Source organism: Balaenoptera borealis (assembly GCF_965194805.1).
Source record: "Balaenoptera borealis genome assembly, chromosome: 1".
NCBI lineage: Eukaryota > Metazoa > Chordata > Mammalia > Artiodactyla > Balaenopteridae > Balaenoptera > Balaenoptera borealis.
Window position 1 is genome coordinate 34,305,167 of NC_138860.1, and position 18,262 is coordinate 34,323,428.

General features: G+C 47.2%; 1 long non-coding RNA gene across 1 annotated transcript; it reads left to right on the forward strand.

Annotated features, from left to right (window-relative positions):
- The first annotated feature begins 2,658 nt into the window (after nt 1-2,658).
- Nucleotides 2,659-13,892, forward strand: LOC309631118. The gene is made up of 2 exons (XR_014246074.1): nt 2,659-6,471; nt 6,781-13,892. It is a non-coding gene; the product is annotated as an uncharacterized lncRNA (long non-coding RNA).
- The last annotated feature ends 4,370 nt before the right edge of the window (nt 13,893-18,262 follow it).

The window sequence follows — 18,262 nt, forward strand, 5'->3', positions numbered from 1 at the left end:
TTGCATATTGGTTACATAAATTATGATACATTCGTATCACAGGATTATATATGTAGCACTGAAAATTATGTTTGTAGAGATTATTTAATAACAGGGAAATGCTCATTATGTTAACTGAAAAACAAGAATATAAAAATTTTGATACATATATGCTGCAGGGAAATGTATCAAAACATTAATCATGGTTATATCTAGAGAGTAGGATCACAGCTAGGTTTTGTTTTCTTAATTTTAAGAAATAGTTTCCAATTTTTCTACAATGAAACATGTATTACTTTTATAATTAGGAAAAATTAATACCAAAAATGAATCCTAAAGTCAGAATTGAGGACAGCGTAGATTTATTCCGTTATCCAAAAATAAATATATACATCAAGAACCTTCCATGTACCAGACATCGTGAACAAAAGACAAGGCCCCTGCCCTTGTTGGGTTTCTAGTAGAGAAGGGGAAGCAGCCTGGAGTTTCCAACCACTTTCAAATTCACCCTCATAGAAATCCTTTAAAAAGACTTCATTACTAATAGTTAAATATCTACCATTTATTGAGAGATTATTGTGGAAGTACTAGATGTCTTACAGTTTGGATCTCATGATCTCTGCACAACACCCCAGAGAAATATGGTCAAGTCTTGGTCAAGGTCACGTGGCTGTTGGCAGTGGCCAGGATTCAAACCAGACCCATTTATGCTGTGAACAAATTACCTGTCTACTCTGCTCCCTTCCTCAGTGACTGAGCATTTGTGAGCCTGAACCAGGTGAGGTGGCAAATGGAGGTCCCCAAGGAGATTTTAGAAAGGGACATGCAAAGTAGGCCACAGACCAGGTATCAGGCTAAAGGGCCAAGGGTCAGGTGTTTGTAGTGTCAGGGAAGGCGGCAGAGCCAGGGGTCAGCGACACTGTCACAGTGGTGCTTGAAGCATCCCATGGGAAGGAAGGATGAACATCTCCCTCTTCCTTGGTGATGGAGAAGCCCAGGACAGGTGGGAGTGCAGAGACTGGGAAGCCCCAGCAGTGAAGCTGCTGGCTTGGGATCACCGGGTTAACTTTGTGAACTGAATTAAGTAACAAGAGTGGATGCCTGGAGTGGAGCAACTTGGTTGGTTTGTGCCCAGGACAGAGGGGACGGTATCTGCACTTCCAACAGCTGGCTGACCGGGTAAAACACTCCCCTCAAAGCCCAGGTCACTGCGGTTGGCGGGGGCGTCCTGGCGTCTTCGGTGGCAGAGGCAGAAGTGGAGAAATACCAGGCAGCCTGAGCTGATCTCCAATCACAGTCTGGCTCCTTGGTTCAGATATTTTGTCCTGAGAGGCAGAGAAACTTCCAGGAAAAAGCCCCAGGCTAGGAACCCAGAGGCCTGAGTTGGAACCCCAGGTGGACCTCATGTCAAAGGACCAGACCTTGTCACATAACCCCCTGAGCGCCCTTGTCCTCAACTGCAGACAGAGAATCACAGAGCCCTCCCTGCCCCTCCCGAAGAAGCCAGTTCTCTTGGGGCCTTAGTGTCCCCTTCTGTACAGGGGAGGTGATAACAGCACCTCCTTCTCCCGAAGTAACACATAACACCCGCCCTGAGAAAAAGCCTGGCGCAGAGGGACTTTGCTGCTGCTGCTGCTGTTTTTAGGCTAATTTGAGATAGATGTGGAAGTACTTTGAGAAACACAAAGCACTCCATGTTCAAATAAAAGGTGTTATTTCCATTCTTCCTTCTTCCCACCTGGGTCCTCAAAACATCCCTCTCCACACCAGGCAGCTGCATTACTGACCAGTACAATCACCCCAAAACCTGCCTTGAGCTCCCCCCTGCCCCATGTTCTCCCTAATCTGACCACCCCTTCACCTGGCTGACTCAGACCCCCTCACCCTGGCTGGCTCAGACCCCCTCCCCCTGGCTGACTTGCTCCTGCCTGGCCCACAAAGCCCCGCTCTGCTTCCTCTGCCCTGGAAGCCTTCCCTGACACCCCCAGACTGGGCCAGGGGCTCTTTCTCTGGGCTTTGCCAGCACCTGTGCTCTTAGCTGAACATGCTGTAATTTTCTGTTTTCACCTTTTGTTTTGTTTTGTGTTTTTTTTAGTCTCTTGCCCTCACCAGTTCCCCTCCCCTCCCCTCCCCTCTCCTGACCCCCACCACTATGAGCTCCCCGTGCACAGACAGGTGTCCAGTGTGTCTTTGTGTCCCTGGAATCTGGTGAAGTCTAGGCATAAGATTGTAGGCTCAGCAAATGTGTATGTATTTGAATGAATGGGTAAATAATGTAATGTATATGAAATCATTCTTGACAGTCTTAAGAATGATTATTTTTAATAGTTCATTCCACAAATACTCATTGATCACCTGCTATTCTTTGCAAGACCTCTACTGGGTGCCTTAGGCGATGCACATGAGTCCCTGCCCTCAAGGAGTTTGCAGGGGAATGTGGGAGAAGCCTTAGTGTAACTTTATTCCCTACAAACTACAACAGCATATATATATTAGCATAAAGATGTGTTATGAAACAGGCCCAGGCGACATGTGGAAGTACAGTGAGGAACAGCTCTGCGGGGGGGTGGGGGGGGGCTTCGGGAAGGCTTTCTGAAGGAGGGGGTGGCTTGAGCGCTGCCTGTCAAGGAGCCTCGGCAAAGCCTGTGGCAGGACCCAACCCTCCCCCAGCCCTGGCCCATTCAGTCTCACAGCCCGGCCCTGCCTCCCTGAGGGAGGCCACCCCGGGACCACAGGGAGCCCTCGCCTGAGACCTCTGAACCGCCCCCTCTGGCCAGGGCCTCAAGGCCAGCAGAGGCAGAAGGTGGTGGAATAAGGCTTTGGCGATACCAAACCCTGGCCCTGCCACTCACTCACCACTGTGTGGCCTGACATGTTGACTTTACCCAAGGCTCAGTTTCCTCATGCATAAGATGAGGACAACAATTGTAACTGGTGAGATGGTGACACAAATGAAACAATACATATAAAGAACCTGGAACATTAAAAAAAAAACCTCTATAAATGTAACATCTTTTTACCTCTAGGATCCATCAAACTGCAGTACTTCTCAGCCAGGGTGGGTCTCTGGGCCTAATGGGTGTGTCACTCAGACGTCTTACAGGCCCTGCCCCTCCCTCTGGTCTTCAGGTTTTTCCTGGGATCCCAGGAAAATGATGCAGGCTAGTAAAGCCCAGACCTCCTAAATTTTACAGGTACATTTAAGAATCTCTGCCATCAGCTGGGTCAAGAATTAGCCTGTAATTAAACTGTAGATGTCTGAAAAGAGAGAATGGTCCCATCTGAGCCTCTGACCCTGTGAAACACAAGAGGGCAGGCGGAATTACCCCAGATGAGGAAACCAGGTCTGGAGAAGGGAAATGACTTGGCCAAGGTCACACAGGGAGCTATCAGCGGAGTCCAAACCAAATCTACTCCTGCTTCTACCACGTAGAGTTACTATCTAACAGGCTTGATGCCAGGGCTGAAGGCCCCAGCAAACACAAGTCACACCTAGAGCCACCTTACCTAACTCAGGGATTGGTTAGGTTTGGGGGAGATACTTCTGGGAGCTAATCAGAAATGTCTAAAACCCTCAGCAAATAGATCTAGCTCTTAGCTCTGCAACTTAAAGCCCTGAGACCTTGAGCATGTCCCTTTCCCTCTCCTGGTCCCCCGCCTTCCTCCTTGTGGAATGAGGCAATCTTCCCTGAAGTCCCCAAGATGCCTTGTCCCCTGACTCTCAGGGGGCTCCCAGCATTCGGAGGGGGTGTAAGGCCAAATCTCCAGCCTTGACCTCATTGTCTTTCAAAGGACACAAGCCTTAGGAATATCTGGCCATTCATCCTACTTCCGACCCCACCCTCTTCCCCTGCCTCCTGCTTCCCAGATGGATCTGTCCCTAGTCCCCTGGTTGTCAGTGCTGCAGCTGGCTGGCGGGGAGGGAAGGAAGAGGCCGGATTCATAACAGCCTTGCCTGTATCTACCAAGTAGATAGATACCCCCACCCACCCCATTCACTCTGCAACTGTATCATCTCCAGTCACCCCTCTCCTCCCTGTACCCCATGCCCCAACCGCAGGAGCCTAACAGATTCCCAGGTCAACAGCTCCTTGCAGCTGGACCCTTTGCTGGGGGGGATGGGAGCCCTCTGACCTGCACATCTCAGGGAGAAGACGACTTGGGCCTCTGCTTACTGGGTCTCCTCTCTGTTCCATTTGTCCCTGTGCACGAGGTTGGTAGGAGCAGTCACAAGTCACCTTGCCTGACACATTAAGGATGATGCAGAAGCCCAGGAACGTTCAACGGCTTGCTCAAGTTCAGGGTAGGAGCAGGAGGAGGAAGCCGCCCACTCAGTGTCTGGTAGGCACTTGGCCAGGACACCAGGCCTCCCCTGTACCCACCCCCCACCCCAGCCATAGCCTCACCCAGTATGGTGGTTGGGTAGATATGGGGGAGGGGAACTCTGTCTTGTAACTCAGTTTGCTGTGCGGATTCAGGGAGAACTGAAATTTCAAAACTGCCAGTGAGGAGTGGCAAAGGGGGAAAAGATAAATCAAAGACCACACACCCTAAAGAAAGGAGGCTTCAGACCCACTGATACACGCCCCCGGCCCCCTGCCAGCTCCCAGAGCCTGACACAACACCCCCTCCTACAGAATCTTTGATTAAAAGAACCAGACTTACATGGGGACGGGTGTCAAGCTACATAATTAATCTGCACCAGAGACTGCCCCTCCTGGAGGGCTGAAACAGATCAAAGCTCCATCTGTGGAGCACACACTCTCCAGGGGAGCCAGAAGCAAAAAAAAAACTTGGAGAACCAAAAAAATAGATGAGGAAAGAGAGGAGAGTTGGGAGTGAGGGAGTGTTTGAGGAATGCTGGACAAGGAGGGCACAGGGCTCCAGGCCACACTTGCTCCCTTGTGTCTCTCCTCACCCCCGGCCTCAGTGACAAGACAGTTGGTGTCCTCAGCTCCAGGTCACTGCAGCGAGCCCCCTGTCTCTGTGCACCTGACCCAAATGAAGATCCCTCTTATGACTTCCTTTCATCTCTGTTCCCAGTAACTTACAACCCTCCCTGACCACCCACCTTCTCTTTCAGGCTTCCAAGCCTTTGCAACTGCTGCTTCATCTGCCTGGAGTGTCCTTGGGTTGGGTTTCTGTCACTGGCAATCAAGAGTCTAACGTAAGAGAATGCTCACCTGGGGGCGTGGAGCAGAATGGATAGTTGTTAAGTGTGTGGACTTTGGAGGGAAATTGCCAGATTCAAATCCCTCTGCCACCATTTGCTAGCTGTGTGACCCTGGGCAAGTCATTTAACTTCTCTGTGCCTCAGTTTACTCATCTGTCAAATTGGGTTGTAACAGTACCCAACTCACAGAGCTGTCGTTAATGAGTTAATATCTGTAAATATCTGATTAGAAGGATACACCATGTAAGCACAGGCCGTTATTACTGCTATGACCACACCCCACTGGACTGACAGGCAAGGGCTCCTTTCCAAAGTAGGTATGCGAGTTACTCATTCAGCCAGATGGGCCATGCCTGGTTCTGTAACCCAGGAGCATCCCCTTGTGCGTTGTTCTCCAAGGCCACATCTAAGAGTGGGAGGATTGGACCACCAATGGGGGAGGAGTTAAGTGGGAGAGGGCTGCGGACAGAGAGAGAGGGGAGAGTTGGGGAACAAGGGAGTATGCACATGGGACATCCAGGAAGTCCTTTGTCTTCCATGTGGTACCAGGAAAGGGACACTCGCAGGCTCTGCAGAGGACAGGGCTGAGCTCTGGTCTCAGTGATCCTTGCAGGGGGACTTCTAGCCCCCTAAATGCGTCCTCCTATCCCCACAGCAGCTGGTTTCCTCCTAGAAAGTCTCAAGTCAAATATACCTTGCCACCAGAAGATTAATTTCTCTTCAGAGCTCCCCTTTGGTCTATTGAAGGTATTCACATTCCTCCAACTCTCATAACTTTGTCTCACAAGAACTCAGACTCCTGGCCTTATTTTGCAAATAGAGCATTTGTCCCCCATCCTTTACCTTACAAATTACTTACAGATTTGCTCCTCGAACTGAGCAAAAACATTTTAATCTGCCCTGTATAGGAAGGGAGGGAGGCAAGTGGGGAATGGGGTAGGGTGAGGGATAATTAAATACATTCTGCTACAACATGAAAGAAGGAACAGCATAAAGTTTTTTTTAAAAATTTATTTATTTATTTTGGCTGCATTGGGTCTTCGTTGCTGTGCGTGGGCTTTCTCTAGTTGTGGCCAGTGGGGGCTACTCTGTTGCAGTGCGCAGGCTTATCATTGCAGTGGCTTCACTTGTTGCAGAGCACGGGCTCTAGGCGCTCAGGCTTCAGTAGTTGTGGCTCGCGGGCTCTAAAGCGCAGGCTCAGTAGTTGTGGCCCATGGGCTTAGTTGCTCTGCAGCATGTGGGAATCTTCCTGGACCACAGCTTGAACCCGTGTCCCCTGCTTTGGCAGGCAGAGTCTTAACCACTGCACCACCAGGGAAGTCCCATAAAGCATTTTTTTTTTTTAAATAAATTTTATTTATTTATTTTTGGCTGTGTTGGGTCTTCGTTTCTGTGTGAGGGCTCTCTCCAGTTGCGGCGAGCGGGGGCCACTCTTCATCGCGATGCGTGGGCCTCTCACCATCGCGGCCTCTCTTGTTGCGGAGCACAAGCTCCAGCCGCACAGGCTCAGTAGGTGTGGCTCACGGGCCCAGTTGCTCCGCGGCATGTGGGATCCTCCCGGTCCAGGGCTCGAACCCGTGTCCCCTGCATTGGCAGGCAGATTCTCAACCACTGCGCCACCAGGGAAGCCCCCATAAAGCATTTTTAATGTGCTGCTTTTCCCAGTGAATTAACACAAACAAGCCCTCTCTCCTATCTGGTACTCAGTGAATAAGGCAGAATGACTGTCTTTCCTTGCTCTGATAAGTCATAAAGTCCGTGCGGCCAAGTCAGCAGTAAACCTAGTTTATATGCAGTTTTTGTTTTGGGACCCCAGGCCAAGGTGAAGAAAATATTTGTTGAAAAGAGGTGAGAATGTTCATTCACTGTCTGTGTTTGGTAGGGGGAGGGTCTACCTGGCTTGGTGTTGGGAACTGAAGGGTCGCCTCCCTCTCCTCCACATGCAGTTTCCTGGTTTCCAGACAAACCAGGGTTAGGCTACCCAGCCTTACGTGGGACCCTACAGGCAGCTCCAGTGAATGACCGCGATGTGGGACCTCATTCCAGCTGAGCACAGAAGTGTGCAGGAAAGAAGGGGAGATTCGGGCAGGACACGTTCTGGCCTCAGTTGGGCCCTGCTTTACTCATTACAGATATTTCAGGCTCTCCCTAGTGCTGTGACCGGTCTGTCTGTCCTTGGTTCCACAGGGGAATCACACGCACATCCTGGTTACTACTTGTACATCGAGCATGCTGGGAGATTCTAGGGACAATAATTTCTGAGTAAATTACCTAAGTGCAGAGGGTCTAACATGGGAGCTAGGAGAGCACAGAGCAGGGACAGGAAGTGGGAATAAGTGGTTTGTGCATTAATCACAAAGCAATCAGTGGATGACAAGGGGCCCTGGAGCCACTGGGTCTGTCCAGCTGGACTTGACAGAGGGAAAGGTCACACTTGCTCCATGCATCACCAAGACACCCACATACCTGGCTTCCTTGTGCCCAGGCCTCCTGTTTCTGGCTCAGCAGAGATGCTGCTCTGACCTGGCTCATTGTCCTTGATCCTCGGGGCCATCCCAGCATCCACATGCCCTGCCACACCTGGCACAGGCCACGGGGTCCCCTTGGCCAGCACAGTGCAGAGGAGGCCATGGCTTTGGCCAGTAAACCTTTAGGAAGCCGTTTTGGGGTTTGGCCCTCCTCAGCTCCCGAAGTCTGCATCCTCCTCTTGCTACACCTTGTATCTTCCTGGTTGTCACGTGGCAGGGAGAGAGGGCACATTGCCCACTGCTCTCCCACCAACTCACTCTGCTGATCCTCCCAGCTTCCTCCTTCTCCTGTCAGGTCCATCCCTACCCCTCAGTCCCGCAGAGCACAGAGGACCCTGCTGGAGGGAGCTCCTTGCCTACCTTCCCCGGCTCCTCTCTGGCTGTGCCCTAACCTCTTGGTCAAATCTCTTGGTTCCCAGGCTCAGATCAATTTGTTTCTGACATTATTTTCATGGCAAGTGTGTTAAGCCTTAAAGGGCATTTCCATTTGAAGGGGAGCACTGTCTTTGCCCAGATGTGACACTTGGCAGCGGATCTCAGCAGTGGTGACGGTTTGGGGGAGGAAATAGTCTTGACTATAAGGGCTGGTTCATGGTTCAAATCCACAGCTCTGGATTCAGACCCTGGATTTCAATCTGGCACAAGAACTTCCTAGCTGTACAACCTTGGGCCAGTCATCTAACCTCTTCTAGTTCCTCATCAGTAACAGGTATAAACATACCCACCTCACAGATCAAGGAGAGGATTTAATAAATGTTTATTTTAAGAACCTGGTACAAGTTTGAAACTGTTCCCCTTTGCATGGTAAGGCTAGTGCTTCTGGCATTGGAGAGAGGGTGAGGGGAGGTGAATCAAATTGTCCTCTGAAGCTGAATGCCAGGAGGGCAGGTTATTTTAAAGGTACTTGGCCCCAAATATCTACAGCACAGCACCCCTCTGGATTTTCACCATTATAGTCATTTTTCAGGGTAAGCATTATTGTTCCCCTAGGGTCCTCTTTTGAAATGTGAAAATCCTTGGGAAGTCAAAGTCACTAATACTGTAACGTGAGAAGTTTAATCAGATGATTTTGTTTATTTCATTTGAGAAAACACAGGGTGCCCTGCAGCTCAGAATCCAGAAGAAGCAAGGATTGCCCCAGCTATGGAAGGCACATTATGTGCCAGGCGACAACTCTCAGAGGTAGTTATTGTAAAACGGTAATTTTTTTTAAAGGTAACATCAAGATCTTTGTACAAATATAAAATTAACACATGTCAATGATATCATTTAACTCATCAATTAATGAGGGATCTAGTAAGATGTTACAACTGCTCAAAAGAGAATCCAAAAAGCAGATGTACGGAAGCCATCAGGAATGCTGCAATTAATTTACTTAACAGACACAACACTGGTCAATATCCACAGGGCAATAATTGACTGCATCTCCACTGGATACAATTTGTATTTTTATTGGCAAATTCATTTGCACTATGATCAGTTTTCTACAATTTACAGAGTGGTAAAAGAGCTCAAAGACAATGAAAGGCAAAGATAATCCAAAGAGAAACTAGACAGGACACCCAATAACCTTTTTTGCCCATTTCAAAGTCTTTCACAACTTTTCCTAACATGATGACTATCCTCCTTTCATGACAAAGCAGAAACGACAGAGACGGGCACAGAAAGTGGAAAGGGAAAAGCCATCTAGTGCCAGCCCCATCGGAGTGCTGAGGAAGTCCATGACAAAGATGTCACATCTGGGATAAAATTAGGAAAATAAGAATGAGATAACTTTCTCATAAAGCTATAAGATTTTATTCAAAGGACCGTCCTTTATTAGAGATTATCTCCTTCACACTTCTGTGGCATTAAAATGTACTTTCCTTTATGAAAGGATGGCGGTAATATATGGTAGCAGTAGTTGTTCTTTTTTTTTTTTTCAATTTATTTATTTGGCTGCACTGTGTCTTAGTTACGGCACACGGGATCTTCGTTGCAGCATGCAGGATCTTTTAGTTGCGGCATGCGGGCTCTTAGTTGTGGCATGCATGTGGGATCTAGTTCCCTGACCAAGGATCGAACCCTGGCCCCTTGCATTGGGAGTGCGGAGTCTTAACCACTGGACCACCAGGGAAGTCCCGAGTAGTTGTCCTTTTTTTAATGTACGTGTTTGATGAAATAAAGGCTGGCAACCCTATGTAAGTCCCCATCTTAAAAAAAAACGTCATTTTTATTGCTGTGTTTTATTTTTAATTCCATTCATCTGCGATAGCCAAAATTCTGGAAACGCTGATCCTGTTCACAATTCTGAAATTTTGTGCTGTAGGTAAATTCCTTAAAGGATGATTCCTGAGCAATACTACCGAGGTCCCCTAGCCCATCAGAGTTCTCCTTGTAGTGGAGGATGGGAAGCTGATTTGGACAGGGCATCCAGATATGAGGCTGAATAGAGAAGGAAGAAGAAAATGATGACCCATGGTTTGACTCCCAGGGATGCCAGAGGGAGGTTAAGATGGAGTAGAGCTAGAAAGTCACCTTCCCTGGTGCTGGCCTCGGAATTCATTCTGTGCGTCGTGCTGCAGGCCTGTCAACAGCCTCTACCTACACCATCCTCCCTGCCCGTAGCAGAGAAATTTTTGAGGCTCAATAAAACCTGGCCTATGCTGGATGTGGTCCAGGAAGGATAGGCAACAGGGCTTGGGACCACCTCCCTTCTGAGAGCCCACCCTAAGGCCTAGGGTGTAGGGATGTAAGCAAAGTCAGGAAGGAGAGGGGTTACAGACTTCTGAAGCCAACGACTGACTAGACCTGGAGGACTGGAACAGAGATTTCCTGGCATGTTAGATATTAACATTTGCAGCCTGGTTTTCAACTCCTCCACATCAGGAGCTTCGTTGGCAAAACCCTGCTGCCTCCCCCACATTTGCCTGCCCCGCTGCTACAAGTCGGAAACAGCAGAGGCGCTGCTTTTTTTTTTTTTTAACATCTTTATTGGAGTATAATTGCTTTACAATGGTGTTAGTTTCTGCTTTATAACAAAGTGAATCAGTTATACATATACATACGTTCCCATATCTCTTCCCTCTTGCATCTCCCTCCCTCCCACCCTCCCTATCCCACCCCTCTAGGTGGTCACAAACCACCGAGCTGATCTCCCTGTGCTATGCGGCTGCTTCCCACTAGCTATCTATTTTACGTTTGGTAATGTATATATGTCCACTGCTTTTAAAGGCACAGTGCTGCCTGCCAGAGAGCAAGATGCCCTGGCGGCCCCTTCCCAAAGATCAGGGAGGGCAGGCGCTGGAGTTTGGGGTTTCATTCCCATCACCGTCCAGAGGGGAAGGTGGGTTGAGTCCGAAAGAGGATCCACAGGCACAAGCATTCTGTGTGTCAAGCACTGCTCTTCCGAGTGCCTGCTTTCTGTTGGACTCACGGCAGAGAAAGAAAGCAGAGGGAAGGAGATAGTTTCCGAAGGTTTTCTTAAAAAGTGCATTTAAACTTAAGACTACAGTGCAGCTGAACAGCTGGATTGGAAAATTGGTTGTTTAGCTCTGCAGTCGGTGTCAGGGCCCACTGGCTGAGAGAGAATAAAAGCTGTTTGAGTTTGTAAACTGCCAATGCTATGAACCAAGGCAAAGGGCCTCTAGGGAGCGGGGACTCAGCGACCTCTTTTCCCCATTTCCACACATCAGGGGGAATGACAGCACTGAGCTAAGGAACCATTGCCAGGGGCCTGGGCTGGCAGCACGACAGGCAGTGGCCCTGCTCTAGAGTTTTCCTGTTCCCAGCTCTGCCTTTAAGGAATCACAGCCCCAGAATTCCAGAATCTCAGATCCAGAGGGGACCAGAGATTGCACAGAATGCCCGCTTCAGCTCCCTGGACAGATGGTCCCCTAGCACAGATGCCCAGTGCCGCAGGGAATGCTCACAACTCCTCTGCCCCGATGTTTGCCAGCTCAGATGGGTAGTAAATTTCCTTCTTGTGTGTGCTGAAACCCACATCCCTTCCACCAACCAGCATGGTGGGTATATCCCTTAAATGGGAATGGCCCCTCAGATGACCTGACCCACAGGTCACAGACTACTCAAATTCACCTGCAGGCGTTTTTTTCTTGGCCTAACTAGTGCTTAAAACTCCTTTGTTAAATCCAATATTTACTCCAGCCCCTGCACTCCCTGTTGTCCCCTGGCCCAGCCACTTTCCTTGTCTGTGAGACCCGGCTGGTCTCCAGAGGTACACTCTGGGTTTTTGCAGTGACCCTATATGAAGAGCTTCCTTGGTCTAGTGTTCATTCCCTTCCTTTATAAATTAGCCTCTTCCCTTCCAGAGCTACACTCACCCCAGGGATTTCCTTCCTCTTGTCCTGCTCTTATCTCCATCTTGCGACCTTTATCAATATAAAACCAACCAAACCAGCAGAGCAATTTTACTATTCCTTTTCCTGTGCACGTGCATTTAAGTCAGTGGTTCCAATCAGCAGCAGTATCACCTCTACCCTACCTTCTGGGATTTGGGGAAACCGGGGGTGTTATCATAATGACTGGGGCAATTAATGCTTGGGGGCCAGAGATGCTAAGTATCCTGCTGTGCAAGGGATAGTCCCATTAAAAAAAAAAAAAAAAGCCACTAACCCTCTTGGAGAAACACTGATTTAAATGGAACTAGCTTAATTTTTTTCCTATATCTTTTATTTAACTTCTTTCTCTATGCCTCTTTAAAATGGGGATAACTTATTTCATTCGCATAACACTACATTTCTTTCATAGGGTTGTTGTGAAGATTACACAAGATAAAACAAAACAGATGCATGACACATCTGAGAACATAATAAATGTTAGTGATGATGGCTGATTTTAAAAAATTGAGTGGTGAGACAAGAACAGGTGTGTCTACCCATGGATCTGGAGTCTAGTCCTACTAGAATAGCTAGTCTGCCATTAACCAACCATGTAATTCTGACCATGGCATTTCTCCTCTCCAAACAATGAGGGGTTGTTCTAGATTTCTGGAGACCTGTTCTTCCCAAATATCCTATGGTTCTGTGTTACTAATATGATGCATGACATACCCTTTTGATTTTCTTTCAGGCTTTCCTAGCCTGGGCCAGCACTCCCAGGAACAATGTTGAAAGCTGACCTGAGGCTATATTTCCTCCTACATCAGATTAAAGGACAAAGAAGACAGGTAAAGAAGAAACAGTGTGTACAGGACAGATACACACAGGATATCATTTCTTCCCTGAAGTCTGTGATATTTTGAGGGAGGCTGTGTTGGCTGGTGGCCTCAACTTTTTCCAGTTGTCTCCCTTCCTCAAATGGAGAAAGAGCTTTCTCTCCAGAAAACATCCTTTTGTGCTGATCACTGGACTCTCACCACAAAGGGATTCAGGGAAGCAGCTTCTGAGGCTCAGCAGTGAGGCAGAGGCTCAGAAATAGATCCCCCCACCCTCCCTTCCCGCCTGCTAGAAGGAAGGCTGACCATGATTGGAGGCAAGAGGACATCAAAGGGAAAAAACAGCGGTTCAGCTCATTTGAATAAACCAGGAAGAAAGGAACTGCAATCGCTTATTATTGAGAGAATAATTCGTACCTAGGTTACATACAGTATGAGGAGATGGAGCATGGATGGTAGAAATTAACAAAATAAAAATCAGAAATATAATCTTCTTCGTGCCTGGTGTGGAGTTAGAGTACCATTTACTCCAAATTTCTTACTTCAGATTTCCCTCCTGGATATTTGAGGAATCTTACAAATGATTCCTCCAAGCACCAGGAAGAAGAATATTCAAATAAGGCTGGAACCTAGGGGGTTATCCTCAGGCAGATTCAAGTATGCTGTTTTAATGGCAAAGGGACCTTCCTCTTAGATTTTATAGATTGCTGGGGCCCCCTGGTGGAAGATAAAGGTTACATCTGCTGGTTAAAGGCCACAGATTTGATTGGTCACTCACGTTTGAGGAAGCTGCAGCCCCCAGTTCTGAGGTAAGCAAGAGAAAGAGGAAATATCAGGTGCTAAGTATCTCACAGGCATTACTTCATTTGTCCCTTAATGCTCTGTTTTCTAGATCAGGGAGCTGAGGCTCAAAGACCCTAAGCGAACTAACTGTCTGAGGTCACCTGCTAAATAGCTAACTGGCAATCCTAATTCAATGCCAAGGATTCCAGAAATCCTGATGGTCACAAATGTTTTAAATACAGACAACACACACACACACACACACACACACACACACAGAAGAAAAAGAACACAGATGCAGTTATCCCCAGAATGTGTCCCATATTTAGGTAACAGCTTTATCCAGTTTTAAGCAGTGTACTTTGCTGGAGTTTGAATTAAGGTTTTTCAACACAGTGCACCAGAAGTTTCATGTTTCTTTAAATTGATTTGAATACATGGCTTATTTCCCACTTTTTCTTTTAAAGGTTAATGATGAAGGGAAAAGAGCCACAGAGGGAGAGGAAGCAAGATGGGGCTACCCAGACCAAATGTGTTAATTAGCCAAGCAATGCTTCATATCACTCCCCCTCTTTGGGTGTTGAAGAAAATGATCTTTAAGGACACGTTAACCTAAAAGATTTTTTTTGCACACCTTGCCCTAAACCTGAAATGACTGCTTACTCCTCTCTCCCTTCTTTTCTCCACCCCTGAAAGGTTTTCTGTGTGTGTGTATGTGTGTGGCAGAAACATTTGAGTATCTAACTGAAATCTAGGAGTCTAGTAGGACAAAGCAAAAAATCCATTCTTATCCTCATGACCTTGTCCCCAGCAATTGCCCACTGTTCCTCTCCCTCCCAAAACTTCCTATTATAATTATAGACTACAGCAGTGATTCTCAGAATGTGGTTCCTAGACCAGCAAAACCAGCATCACTTGGGAACCTGACAAATGCAGGGGCTTGGGCCCACCCACACATACTGGTCGGAACCTCTGGAACGAGGCCTAGCAATCTGCTGGCAAAGCCCTCCAGGTGATTATGATGCTTGCTAAGGATTGAGAGCTACTGCTCGAGAACAGGGTTCTTAACCTAGGGTCCACAGAGAGTGTTAGGGGGTCTAAAAGTTCCTTGGGTTTGCATGTAAAATTTTACATATGTATTTACCCTTCCTCTGGAGAGAGGATCCAGAGCAGCCACCTCTTGACCCCGAACAAGTTATGGACTACTTACGACCCTATAACTCTGTTTCATGGTAAACATCCTCCTGCTTGCACCCACAAACTCTTCTCTTTCCTCCACTTCTTTACCTTAAAAGATACCTGGCTTTCCCCCAAAGAATCTTAGTGGTCATTTTCCCACACCTCATCTACCTTCAGTACAGGAGATGGGCCTCCCCTGTACTGCACCCCGACCATTATCCCTCTGCACATAAGTCTCTGCTCTTTTAAGACTTAAACATATTCTTCTCTTTTCTCCTCCTTTATTATGTCATCTGCTGACCTTCCAGATACCTTCCCTCATTCATTATAGACTTTGGGTTCCTACAGTCCTGATATCCTGGGTGATATCAACATCATATGAATGAATGATTCATCCAACACCCTAGCTTCACAGGACTGTCATTGACACATCAACATCAAAGAATTTCACCCCCATAACACTTCAACCACTCACTGTGCCAGGCCTGGGACTTGCCCTTACCTGGGATTGTACCAGACGGCTAAGGCTGAGTTACAGTGTGGTAACAAACCCCCAAACCTTGGTGGTTTCCAATAAAACGTTTGTTTCTCTGCCCAGTGCAGGACAGCTGCAGCTCTACTCCCTGTTCTCGCCAATCTTGGAGGCAGGTTGAAGAAGCAGCCCCCATTCTGGGGTGCACTAGCCTTGTGCTGAGAGAAAGGAGCAGACTGGCCCCCTCAATGGTCCCCAAATCTCTCCTCAGAAGTAACATGCTTCATTTCCACTCACATTTCACTGACAAGCCTGCTGCGAGAAAGGCAGGAAGCACAGTCCTCTCCAAGGCCTGGTGGAGAGAAGAGGCAGACGTCTTTGAAGTCTTACTAGGACATCAATCTCTCTCAGAACGTGGCAACCTGTCTCTTCTGCTCTCGGTCCACTCCTACTATGCCATTCTTCCAATTTCATTAAGGCTTTCCATTTCCTATCAGCCCCCTCCTGGAAATAGTGAGAGTAGATACCCTGAACACTTAGTCAGCGCTGACTTGACATCTGTTATCCCATGAGGTATCTGGGGCTTAGAGAAGTTACATAACCTGTCTTCACTTTCTTCTCATGATTGTCTAATAGATTAGAACCATCACTTCAACTATTAGGGAAACCGAAGGACCACGCAGAATTGCAAGCCCAGGTGGGACACATGAATGTGTAGTAACAGCAGTCTGCAAGTTGTGTGATTTTCCTCCTGAAGCACTCAGCAGCTGGACCTACTGGTTCTCAACCAGGGGCGATTCGCTCCTTAAGTGACATTTGCCAATGTCTGGAGACATTTTTGATGATCATAATTGGTTGGGCAGGGAGTGCTACTGGCTGCTGGCATCTAGTGAGTAGAGGTCAAGGATGCTGTTCAACATCCTCCAGTGCACAGGACACCCCTCCCCACAACAAAGAATTTTCCAACCCAAAATGTCAGTGGTGCTGAGGTTGAGAAACCCACGTCTAGAGATGGGGTAGTCTCAGGCACTTGTCTTGCAAAAGTTTCCTACTCTGTTCTCTCTCCTGTTCTCCAGAGTATCGGTTTCAGACCTTCTCCATTCTCTTCAAATTCTTATCCCAACTACATCCTCTATCATACTCAACTCTCTCCTTCCATGCTTTCAGCTACAGTCTTCTCAGATGCCATTGTTTCCTCACCTAAAGGCCCTTGCGTGTCTCCTCTTATCTGTGGCACTCTTCCCCACCTCTTCAAATTCCTATCCTGCCTTTAGATGTTTCTCATTTCTTCAAGGAGGTTGTTCCTAAACCCTTGATTAAATGAGGCCCCTCTTCTATATTTCTCATAGCAGCATGTATTTTTCCAACATAATTCTTCACATAATAGTATGTGCTTAACTAGTTAGTTTCCCTAAGCCATGAGAGCAGGGTCCACATTCATCATCTTCACCACTGTATCCCCAGTACCTAGAAAGTATAAGATACATAATAGATACCTAATATTTACAGCCCAGGGCTTTCCTGAGCTCCTTTTCCATTTGAATCTCCTCAATGCACAAAATCAACACATCCAACTCATGATTTTTTTCCTACCTCATCACCACCACCAAAAACCTACACTTTTACCCATATTCTTTATCTCAATGAATGGCACCACCATCCACCAACTGTCCAAACCAACCTTGACACCTCCCTTTCCCTCACATTCACATTCATTCATGAAGTCTGTCACTTCCACCTTGACTTCTCTCAAATCCATGCACTTCTTTTGGGTTTTTGTCTCAGACACAATGGTTTTAACTGCTGACTCTTCACTTCTTAGTTGCCTTGGACAGATTAATTTTGCTAAGCCTTAAATACCTCCTGGGATAATAGATGCCAAGTCAGCACATACTAAGTGTTCAGTAAATGTTACCTATTATTCTTTCCAGTTCCACTGCCATTGGCTTCGGAGTATCATCGTTTCCAGCCCAGATTGCTGCCACAGCCTAATTGTTCTCCCTGCCTCTGATCTAGCCAGCACTCCAGTCTCTTATCAACAATGTAGCCAGAATGATCTTTCAAAAATGCAAATGAGATCATGTCACACTCCTGCTTAAAATCCTTTGATGGCTATCCACTGCCTTCAGGATAAGGTTCAAACTTGTTAGCTTGGCTTATCACATCTTCCAGTCCCATTACCCAGCCCCTCCAACACTCCAGTCCCATCTCTCGTCACTTCTCCAGTCACATCGTTCGCTCCAGTTATGCGGAACAACTTTATGTTCCCAAACAAGCCATTCTCTTACCTGCAGTACTTTTCATTACTGCTTCCTCAGCCCATGTGGAAACTGTCTTCTGTCCCTAACTTGACTGGTAGACTGTTAGGCAACTTGAGGGAGCTTCCTTATTCACTGTGGTATTCCCAGTACCAGGCAGGCTCTGGCTCCTATTAACCCTTAATAACTTTATTGAACGAATTTAACTCTTATCCTTTATTTTGAAAAGAAAGCAAAAGGAAAACATTAATCAAATGAATTTAGGGTTGGAGATGTACATAGCAAGATTATCCCTGTATCCCCAAACTTGTAATGACCTGAAATCTTTCTAATAGCACTAATGCTTTTTATACCTTTAGAGGTTGGATTTGAGCAAATTCTAGCAAACAAGCACTGGCTAGGCATTCGTCTGCTAATGACAAATTAGCTCAGTTACTAGTTTCAGCTTGCCTTCTTCTAGCCTCAAGACTACATTCAATAAGGATGATAAATCTGCAGTACCAGGAATCAAGGTGAGTAGGATACAAAACCCAGGAAACAAAACATGGTATGCAGTTGTTATCATTAAAAAGTAACTTTTGGGACTTCCCTGGTGGTGCAGCGGTTAAGAAGCCGCCTGCCAATGCAGGGGACACGGGTTCGATCCCTGGTCCAGGAAGATCCCACATGCTGCAGAGCAACTAAGCCTGAGTGCCACAACTACTGAGCCTGCGCTCTAAAGCCGTCAGCCACAAC